General features: G+C 37.7%; 1 long non-coding RNA gene across 1 annotated transcript in view; it reads right to left on the reverse strand.

Moving 5' to 3' along the window:
* LOC107705236 (uncharacterized) overlaps positions 1 to 10,977 on the reverse strand; it is a 59,509-nt gene that overhangs the window by 39,454 nt on the left and 9,078 nt on the right. The window contains exon 3 of the long non-coding RNA XR_001636048.1: positions 1,190 to 1,324. This is a non-coding gene — a long non-coding RNA (uncharacterized LOC107705236). The remainder of the gene's footprint in view (positions 1 to 1,189; positions 1,325 to 10,977) is intronic.

The raw sequence follows: 10,977 nt of genomic DNA on the forward strand, positions 1-10,977 counted from the left end.
TATATATACACACACACACACACACACACCCGTTCAAAGGTTTGGGGTCAATATGATTTTTAATGTTTTTGAAAGAAATGTCTTCTGCTTATCAAGGCTGCTGTAACGCCACACCAGCAGAGGGAGCCCTCGCCTGAGTACTGACTGTGTACCGCTCCCTCTGCTTCTGCGTTCATTTCCTGTTTGATCAGTATTTAGCAAGGAACTGTGTGTTTGCTCATTGCGAAGTATTGCCAGTTTACCTGCCTTACCAAGCGTTTCCATTGTTTTCTGCCTGCCTATTCTGTGTATGATTCTGCCTGATTATCTGCTCTACGGTTACTGATTTACCCCTTTGGATTGATAGCCTGATTTGGACTGATGATTGTGTTTGGACCTTTTGCCTGCTTACTCGTCTCTGCCTTTTGGATCTCCCTTGTGTATGTTGAAAGATTGGACTGCTGTTACGGTACTGACTCTCTGCCTGTTATTTCTATTAATAAACTTCTGCAAATGGATTCTAACGCCGCCTCAGCCTCACTGTTACACCTACATTGTATAGTTGTTTTTTCACATAACTAAGCAAAAATAGCAACATCCACTAAAGTATGCAAAATTACTTAAAAATCACTTTTGTTCACTTGTGATATTGTGATACAAATATGTAACTAACAATTTACATCTTTAAAAATAGTTTTTTTTTTTTTTTTTTAAATATTTAGGAGATTTAGAAATTTATGGGAGAAATTCAAACTGGTCATCATTCGAAGCCTTTGCAAAAATACTATTTTAATCAGTCTAATTTTTCATGTAAGAATGTATAAGGTATGTTTTCAAGTGCACATGCTTGATATTGGAGGCTGTGCCAAATGTGACAAAAACACACTGTTTATATGTAGGCTTACCGCAACCATCAATTTGTAAAGACATAACCCACAGACAATAAAACAGCAGTGGTTTTAATTTGGTGACACCTCATATGGAGGGGTAGGAGGCAGTAAAAGCAAGTCTCAGTCGAGATGCCATTTCGAGCCTTCAGGGTTCACAATATTTGCCTCTTGTCGCAGAACGAAAGTGCCGCCTAATACACAACACATGTAAGGCTTAGAGCACAATCAGCACGCAATATTGTTGAAATTCAACAGCATCTAAAAGTTGTTTCTATTCAATCTAAGAGGACGGGGGAAAAGGGATTTTGTCGTCTCCGTACCTCATTCTTCTTTTGTGCACTGTGGAACAAAGGAGTCTTAATTTCCTCTTTCAGACTTTGAATAATCCTGCTCTTGACCTTGCGCTGTTTCCTCAGATCTTCCACCTGAGCCTTCAGAGGTCCTCTGGCTTTGGACTGTGAAAGAGAGGCCACAGAGAATATTAAGTGCAACTTGAAGCCTTTCAATACCTAAATGCGCTTTGAGATGTAAACAGCACACATTTCAACCATAGATTTCGCTTATGAAAACACACGCAGTACAAATATACATTTAACATTCACATTTTTCCTCTCAAAATGACTAAAATTAGCAACTATACTTAAAATATACTTAGCAGCAGAGCATTCGAGCTGTAAAAACAACATGTACTCTTTCAAAAGATGCCCGCAATTTGCGTGAGACATTTATAAGGAGCCATTAGTTGTTCTTGTGAAAAGCTGACTAAAATTGTTCCAGACACTATTCTGCTCCTAATGGCACCTCTGTGGCTTTGTTAGAGTTTCAAAGGTAATGGGGCTCTAATGAGAAAGTCTTAATGAATCTCCCAATCTGCATTGTATAGTTTTTTCCCCTTTCTTTCTCTTTCTTTTCTCCTCAGAACCCCCTGGTGAGCTCCATAATTACTATGTAGTGAGTAGGGCATTCTTTATGCTGTTAATTCTGTGTGGCCCGTGTGTCTCACTCCCCTCCTTCCTGCATCATTATTGTCACACTGTCACTCACCGGGGGGCGGGCGTTCAACCACACACCTGGAGTGCAGCGGAATTGAGGTTGAACTGCACACAGAGCACAAACGCCCCACAAAAACAACATGTATGACTTGTGTCTCTATAGTCATTATTTTTAGTACACAATGAGGCAGCTTATGTGGGACAGCTGTTTAGTGAATCCCACATCTTATTCACTAACCACCTGCAATCTGGCTTGACCAGGTGCTATCTGCACTGATATCTGCTCCTTGTATATGTCAATTAAATCATTGTTTTAAGCATGAAAATGTCTCCTTTCTATGCCAATTAGGCTTGTTATACTTTGATCGTGCCTTATTCCTCAAGAACTACTCGCTATTTGCTATTCAACAACATTATTTCCACATAAAATAATACTTATAGCAAACATGGCAGCACTGATTCATCAAATGATATAAAAAAGCATCATAAAGCAGGCATATATCTATACCAGGATTATTATCATTAATCATAAAAACCATATGTGTCTGTATACATATTACTTGAAATAAAATAAAATTTTTAACAAATATACACTAAAATAAAGTAATAAAAAATTATAAAAATTAACTAATTCAAAATATTAACATACACAATAATAGTATATCAATGATACTAAAATAACATGGATCCAGGCACAGATACAGTACACTTACAGGATTTTAAGGAGCTGTAAAGTTTACTAGATTACACCAAATTACTTTTTCTTTTTTTTTGCATTTTTTCTGTTTTGCATCATTTCCCGATTTTCCCAATTATTTTAGTGCCAAATTATATGCACTAACATAAAAACACATTCACAATAAAGTTCTGTTTAATATGCATTAACGCATTGTGTACCATAAAATATTATAAAATAACAATAAATAAAAATATTTTTCATAATTTTTTCTAGATTAATGTTAATGTACAACTTAAAATATTAAATATGTATAGTACCTGTTAAAATTAAGATTAGTAAATGAATTAAACATATGATTGCTAATGTATTAACTAATGCTGAATTTTGAACTGTATTTTATTGTAAATTGTTACTACACTGTACAAAGTGGTTACATTAAAGAGCTATTTCTGCCTAATTCAACCCATAAAAATAATTTTCTTTTTATAAATTAATGTATTTAGATTGACTCAGAGATGTCAAATACTATTTCTGACTTGAATAAAATCAGCTCATGTAATAATTTTTTTAAAAGTGTATAAATGTTGCTATCGGTGGCCGCAGTGAGCATTTAAACATGGCTGATAGATCTGGAAAATGAGTGAATGAACTGAAAGGAACTATGCTGACGCCTCTGTCCAAAACGCTATCAAAAACAATAAATCAGGTTGTGGAGTTGCATCCACTTGCACAAATACATGCAGAGCTCAACAGGAAGCAGTTAGGCCCTGACCGCTGTGACACTCATCAACAGCGATAAGGAAAGGAGAGGCAGTGGCTGAGTTTTGGCAGATTTTGGACAGGCGATCCAGAGGGGCCAGGCAGCAGAGAGGGCTCTTGATGTGACAGAGCATGAGATGGAGGGTTGGAGGAGTCGGTGCACTTCCTTCACACTGAGCTCGGCTCCCTGAACCTCTCCAGCTCAGCACGACACTCTAAACTTCTCTGACAGAGCGGGCAGGCAGTGCCGGTTTCCTGATGAGCTCTGCGAAGCTGCTAGCGACAGCTGTCAAGCGCCATGCTATCAACCACCTCTCGACTGATATCCCAGCAACATCCTATAAATATTGCTTCTTAATGTTTCCACTGCAAAAACTCATGCGCCCCATGCTTATATTTGGATATGTAAATGGCAGCTTTATAGAAAACTAACACAGAGGCTCACGCAAGCTTCTTTTCCCCTGAATGTTGTCCCGTGTCATCAAAAGCATAAGGAGATAAACTGATGTGCGGAATGACGGCGGAATCAGGTGCGAAACAGAGGGGGGAATGTGAGACATGCTCTACATCATGGAAAGATTGAGGGGGGAAAAAGAGTAGGAAATCACAAAACATTAGTGGAAAGTAGTGCAGGTCTCAAAACAGTCACCTGATCTCTCGAGCTAATGAAGTGAAGTATCAACAGGGAGGACATGGAAATTAACCCCTTTTTTTCACAAAAGGAAATATTTTGAAAAATGTCTCTTTTCAAGGTTAATGACATTCTTTATACACCGTAAGAAAAAAAAAACCGTAAAAGGTACTGGTAATTTTCTGCCAGGACATTATTGGTTAAGTTTACGGACATTTCTTTTTACCCTTTAACACAATGCAATGCATAAAGAAAGTAAAACACCTGTGAAAAATCAATATGGAAAATTCCTTCATATTAACCCAGTACACTGTGCCCTATTTTTACTGACTTTTCTTAAAGTCTAACAAGAAAACCAGTTGACACATTCATCAAAATCTCTTATTTTGTGTTTAAAAAAGTACAGACACGAAGGACATTGATATACACTTAGTATAGTTAACCCCAAAATGAAAATTCTCTGTTCATGTTGTTCTAAAACTGATTGGCTTACTTTCTTTTGTGGAAACACACACACACACAAAGAGAGATATTAAAAAAAAGTCAGTGGCATTCATCGTCACTGTAAAAACTAAAATAAGAAAAAAGAAAAATAGAAACGTTATTGGTAACTTTCTGCCATTATCAGGATATTTAACCCTTTAACACAACACAATGCAATGCACAATTCAAACATGGTGAAAAATCAATTTGGGAAATTCCTTCATATTAACACAACACATTGTCCACTAATTTGACTGACTTTTTTTTAAGTGTATGAACAAAAACAGTTAAACATTCTTCAAAATATCTTCATTTGTATCAATAATGTATAGACAGGGAGGCCATGGATAAATTCACCCCAAAATAGTAAACAGAAATAATTACTGTAACCCCAAAAGTAAAACTGAGTCACTGTTCCAAACCGGTATGATTTTCTTTCTTAAGTTGAAACTTAAGAAGGGGTTATTATAGGACAAAACATTTTTCAAAATATCTTGTTTTGTGTTTCACAGGAGAAGCCATACAGGTCTGGAGGAGCATGGGGGTTGAGTAAATGATAAGACTGCAACTACATTGCTTATTAAAAATGCAAAACAGCCACATTTTAAATTTGATGTCCACTGTATAACAAAGCGATTCACAATGGACTTATGGCGAGAACGTCCCATTTTTAACTGAGTTTCAATTACTCACAATTACATCACACATTCAAGCATTTTATCCAGTGGCGGATGCCAAATATCAGTCATCTGACATTCATAGAAAAACTTGTGAAGTGCGAGATGAAAATGAAAGTGCTGTGAATAGACGAGAGGTTTTTGAAAGGTAACTAACTGCAGTCAATTTGAGTCCCATTTCCTCTCAGAGACATTTTCAAAAAGCAGCCTGTTCCACTGGCGGATTGTTCCAGGCTCTCCCATGCTGGGTAAAAGGCTCCTGTCTCTTTTCTTTGAGGCCCAGATTCCTGTCCACGCACACCCCTGACAGCCAGTCAATGCACAGGGGCCAAGGGAGGTGTGCAAATTGCCACTCTCAGACTCCGAAACCCAGAGGGCATCCATTTAGCCCTTCACCACAGCTGCGTGTGTGCGCAGGGGCGCCTGTTCATGCTAGCGTACATGTGCGTTCGCGCCCGGTGAACGCAGCCCCTTAACGTATCAGTACATCAGCGTTCATGCCACCTCTGATGCCAAAATGATATGCGATTAATTATTCATCATGACATGCATATGCTCACACTTATCGCATCAAAAACATATGCCAAACAGAATGCGCAAAATTGCCCTAGACGAAGAAAAGACTACGATGCTACTCTGAGATCACCTAGTGGTATTCTGACTTCCAGACGTGTTATTATTCGGTTATTTGTAACAATTTTGTTTTTCATCTGCAAGAATCGTTGGAGATACCAAACAACCGTTTTGCAATTAACGTTCAGCACTTATATGTTAATGTTTAATATGCCGTAGTTTCACGTTGAAACACAATTTCCAAACATTAATGCGTTATAACGTAAAAAAATGGCTTCCACGCACTAAGATAAAATTAGAGAACTACACAGATTACATCATGTCAGGCTGACAAATGAAACAACCTGCTATATTTAGCAGCTCAGAATCTTAATGATCATTCAGCGCCCGGTGTTGTAGACCAGCGAGAGAAATGGTGGCGTGTTTTGTTGGCTGTAAAAACAGCTTCTCAATTTTTCAATCCGTCATTCTGCTCTATTAGCAAAGCCTAACACAATTAGTTATGAATATGCAGTAATAACATGCAAATTGTTCCCTCCCAATTGCCCCTAGGCAGTGGTCTTTGCCTCTCTAAACTCAATTCTTTCTACATCATTACAGAGGCATGGCATAATTCATCAGAAACGGGGGGGGGACACCTTGGCCCAATTGCCTACGCCTGGCTCGGGTAACCAATCGTCGACTGTTAACCGGAGTGTGATGGTGGTAGCGGGCGGCGTCAACCAAGCTTTTCCCCGGCACCTTCCCACTCTGTCACTTGTAGACATCTCCCCTGGGTAATGTTAGACACTGCATTTGAGCCTGCCAGAACAATTAACCCTTCTGTTAATTAGAAGGAAATGTCAGACGCACAGATGGCACAAGCTGGCACCCAGCCATCCCGCCAACTGACGCTGAAAGAGGCTTCCCTGCTGCTGACAGCTGCTCTCTTATATCCCAAACCAGCAGATGTCAAAACCCTCCAGCTGGGGAGGTCTGACGGGGGGTTTTGAGGGAGGAGGGCGGCGTGAGGAGGGGTTGTTCCACTCCCTAAGAGTGATAGCACTTTACAGCCATAGGATCTGTTGCTCAGGATGGTCAGTAATCAGCAGAAAACAACTGTAGTGGAACTTGCTTTCTGGAATGCAAATATGGGCGAACAGGAGGGCTGAAGAGCAAGGCAGATGATTGGCTGGATTGTTAGTGACAGTGGGCCGGAGCTCTCATGTCTGCACTCCAGCCACAGTGTAGTATATTGATTTGTTTGCTTCCCTAATAAGCGGAGAAGACGAGAACCTGGAAAAAGTCAATAGAAGAAAAAATAAATTGTGTCCGCCCCCAAAGCAAGCTCTCTGAAAAGTGAAATTTCACTCTTTCAAAAAGCAATGATACTTCTGCTTCTCGAGGAAAATGGAAAAGAACAAAAAAAAACAGATATTATGCAACATTTCCCTGTGTTCTATAAAAAAAAATTAACATTATTGCAAAATCAACAAATAGTAATCATTACTCTGTAAAAGAACATATATAACATATATATATATGAAGAGTTTGGTTCCAAAACGCTATAAATCCATTTTGATTAATTTGAGTAAAAATGTGTTTTCTTTACCAAGAAAGTGGCAAGATGAAATATCGCGTTCATAATCGAATGCGACTCATCTGCGATTATGAACGCGATATTGCAGTGATCTACGGCTCTGTGTATTAAATGCCGTTCCATCTGAAAGCACGTGATGGAGATTTACTATTAATCACAGAACCGGCTTTACTGACGAGATGCGCATGACAATCACATGTGATTTATTGTGCAGCCCTAAGTTTGTTTGTTGATCACAAAGTACAAAATAGATTAGGAAAACTAGGATGCCGGGTGTATTCAAAGCACCGCCATTACTGTCTACAGTGCGTGGAATGGTGCGCTGTGATTGGTTGAGAGGATATATCGCATTCTGCAGAGAAGGGAGACAGGTGTTTGTCGCGGTTTGGAAAGAAAGGGAGAAAACATGACAGAATAACTCGGCGGATATCGCATTTTGCATAAAATAAAAAATTGACTTTTCAATACCGACCAGATACAATACTGATTTTGGCAGAAACACAATATTTTTTTTAAAAATGGCGTTTAGGAACCAAACTCTTCATATATATATATATATATATTGGTGCTGGGCAATTATTAAAATTTAAATTGCGATTAATTGCATGATTGTCTGCGATTAATCGTGATTAATTGCATTATGCACAAAATTCAATATTGCATTCAAAAGTAGTGTATTGTGCACTTTTTTCATTTAAAAGTACTGCTATATGAACAAAAGTGCAATAACATTTGGTTTGCAAACACTTTAAACAAATAAGGTGCTTTTTTACAGCAGTATTCCTTTTACATAGTAGTAGTTAAAATATTTCTTGTTCGTTTAGCCGTCCCTGGCTCGGTTGGAAGAGCCGGAGCGCTGAACTTATGATGCGTGCTGCATGATTGCGTGAACATTTCTGAGCAGCAAGAGTGATAGATCTGTAAAGCAATATATTGTGAGAGGGCCGTGTGTTACCGCATCCCAAACGGCTCAAAATAATATACCACAAATTTAACAAAACGATGCACTCCACTGTGCTGAGCGAGAGCGCTTCTCTGCTGTCTTCACGTGCTATCGGAAACTTCTTATTTCCCACTTATGAAGTCGTGATTACGAGCACGTTGCATTCTTTTTTGTTAAAAATAACAGTGGACAATGGTTTGTGAATGTTGATGCTTAGCCTAAATAATTTGATCGGGAGCATTCATGTGAGCGCTGCTGCAGTCCAAGGCCCACCCCAAATGCTCTCATTGGTTGAGACCTTTTTATATGCTAAATGAATGCAGCAATAATCATACAGGTTTATTATGGAACAAATTCAAGTTTGCATACATGGAAATCCTCTCTTATTTTAAAAGACTATTATTCTACATGAGATTTTAGGCTGCGCTGGTTTACATAACCGAATAACCTCAGCTAGAGATTATGAAAAGTGTAAAAATTATGAGAAGCCTTGGAAAAAGAGACAGAGAGAGAGAGAAAGAGAAAGGGGAGCTAGCATTAATAAATCACTTTTTCCTATTTTGAGTTATTCTCGTGACACTTAAATATATAAAGAAATGTATAGATAAAGCAAATAGGGGAGGAAAATGCGTCACCCACAGTGATACCCTTGAGGATCATTTCAGTCTGTTCCCTTTTAAAGCTGGTAGCAGGTTGCTTCCTTCATTCCATTGTTACATGAACTAATACATGAGCAATAGAGTTACAAATATATATTATACATATTTTTTGCATCTAATTTCTCTTTCTGGAGCCAGCTGTGAGTGAATATCTACACAATGTAGAAAGCAGCTGTCCTGAAAACAGATGTCCTATTTTTGCTGCATTTTTATGATCTAATAAGTGGAGTCTTTCTAATTAATATAAATGAAAATGACTGAAACTTTATAAAATTCAAAACAAAAATTATAATAGTATATCAATGCTACAAAAAAACTGACACTATTAAAAAACTATTACCGATCCTAAACTTTTAAACAGTATAATTCTAAAAGAAATACATATTCTAAAATTATTGTGCTTTGCTATGAGATATTCACGTGTGAAACATACATAAGCAATGCAACATGAATTTAATAATGTTGCAATAATTTAACAAAACTAAATTTACAGACAAAGTAAAGGAATTACTTGCAGGTGGGTAATAAACATTTAGAAGCAAACAATCTACAAAGAGGCTGTCCAAATGGTGACCCCGTGAAAAAAGTTTCATGCTTCTATAACAATTATTATAGTCTTCCACAAATAACAAATCCAACAGTCATAACCCCACAGACAAACTCTGATCATCAGACTTAAATTACTGTTCTCCAAATTGAAACTGGAAGATAAAAAGAAAGATTTTATGAAATGCAATTAGGATAATAATATTTGATCATACAGCATTTTCCTCCATGGGATTTTGATCAAAACATTGACGTAACTGCTGCCATGAAGACACAGATTGGCTCTGAATGATGCCTTTTGATGCAGACGTCCAAATCTGTGTCTCTTTCTCTAAATCTAGAGTATATGCCAGTCTTTGATTTGTGATTTACCAAAGAATAGCTCTTTGATTTCGGCCGCTCACCCAACATGTACCCAGCACATACTTTCCACTTTAATAGGAAAGAAGAAAATAAAATCCTAGGAACAAATACCATCAGTTCAGAGCAAATCCAATCGATCCTTTTACAGCTCAAAATCTTATTATTTTTTATGGTGTATTTACTGCATGGAATAATTTTATTTATTTTTAATTTTTTGGAAAAAATTTTTTTTGGCAAACAAAACATAAGATTATTAATTTAAAACAAAAAATAACGATAAGTCTGGTATAAATAGTTGATTATATCTCAACTGGAATATGATATATATAGACCTACTGCCCAGAAGCGCTCAAAACACATAACTAACAAACAGGCAGATTAGGCATCAAACTGAAGACATAATAAGGTAAAGAAATATTTAAAGACTTCTTAGGACTCATATTTCTAACCACAAGAGGCTAATTCACCACCAGACGAGACTGACAGTACAAAAGAACCAGCCTAACATGGCAGACAAACACTACATCTAATTAGTCTCTCCACACCATGCTTGGTGTTGTTTTGGAAAGCTGGGGTTTGACATTGGCCATGTAGGTGAAATATAGCGGTGTGTATTTGTGTGTGTGTGGGTGAAGGGTGCAGTGACAGGCGTCATTCTTGGGAAAAGGAAATCAATGCTGATGTTAATTACTCACAGGTCAAGTCCCCAAAGCACATGGCTCTTTCCCTCACTGACCCGTTTTAGCTTTCGCTCCAACACCAGCAGACCTGCCCCCTCACTCTGAGCTTAAAGGGATAGTTCACCAAAAAATGAACATTCTGTAATTTACTCACCCTCATGTCGCTTCAAATCTGTATGAATTTCCTTCTACCATCTAAAACAACCTCAAGGTGATTTTTTTGAGGAATCTCCTGACCACACTTTTCCATTTAATGCAAGCGAATTGGGTTTCGGGAAAAAAAAAAAAACACACACATTAATATATCACAAAATCGGTTCATGCAACTCGTGCTCTGTAATATGACAGTTCAGTGTGGAAAAACATCCATAAGAGAATTAGCAACATCTGATTCAAAAATGAATCATTCATTTCAGCTGGATCTTCCCAATGAATCAATTGATTCAGATTCAATTCACAAAACAAAGGGATAGTTCATCCACATATAAAGATTCTGTTATCATTTACTCATCTTCATGCCGTTCCAAACCTGAATTTGAGGTCT

This window comes from Sinocyclocheilus rhinocerous, unplaced genomic scaffold (genome assembly GCF_001515625.1).
Source record: "Sinocyclocheilus rhinocerous isolate Xijiao unplaced genomic scaffold, SAMN03320098_v1.1 scaffold594, whole genome shotgun sequence".
In the NCBI taxonomy this organism is placed as follows: Eukaryota; Metazoa; Chordata; class Actinopteri; order Cypriniformes; family Cyprinidae; genus Sinocyclocheilus; species Sinocyclocheilus rhinocerous.